Source organism: Pygoscelis adeliae, unplaced genomic scaffold (genome assembly GCF_000699105.1).
Source record: "Pygoscelis adeliae isolate BGI_AS28 unplaced genomic scaffold, ASM69910v1 Scaffold718, whole genome shotgun sequence".
In the NCBI taxonomy this organism is placed as follows: Eukaryota; Metazoa; Chordata; class Aves; order Sphenisciformes; family Spheniscidae; genus Pygoscelis; species Pygoscelis adeliae.
In genome coordinates this window covers 9,770-10,244 of record NW_008825299.1, presented here as the reverse complement: position 1 = coordinate 10,244, position 475 = coordinate 9,770, and positions in this window count along the sequence as shown.

Below are 475 nucleotides of genomic sequence, written 5' to 3'. Positions count from 1 at the left end.
AGGCCTGATTTCAGAGCAGGCAGGCAGACCCGCTCCTACCTGCCAAACCAGGCAGGAGCAGGCAGCAAGGGGCTGCGGAGCACGTGCCGGCTGCCTGGCGTCCCCTTTCCCCGTCCTCTCCCGAAGCGCAGCACCGAGAGCTGGGGCGGGGTGGGGGGACACAGAGATTTCAAAGAATCGAAAACTTGAGCTTCCTCACTCTTTAAACGAGAAACGTTGCGTTTGAGCAGGTCGGACTGAAACACAACAGTCAAAAAAAGGGACTCAATTTCTCTGTAAATAATTAACAGAATACAGTATTAATGTCTCAATGCTGAGCTTCATTAGCTTCTAGATTCAACATGCGTGTTCTGGCACCCTTCACACTGCAGTCAGGGTTTTTTTGACTTCCAGAATAGTGCTACAAATAATTAACCTATCATTACTTAACAAGCATAAACAGACTGTATTTAACTTTGTCACATAAGATATATAT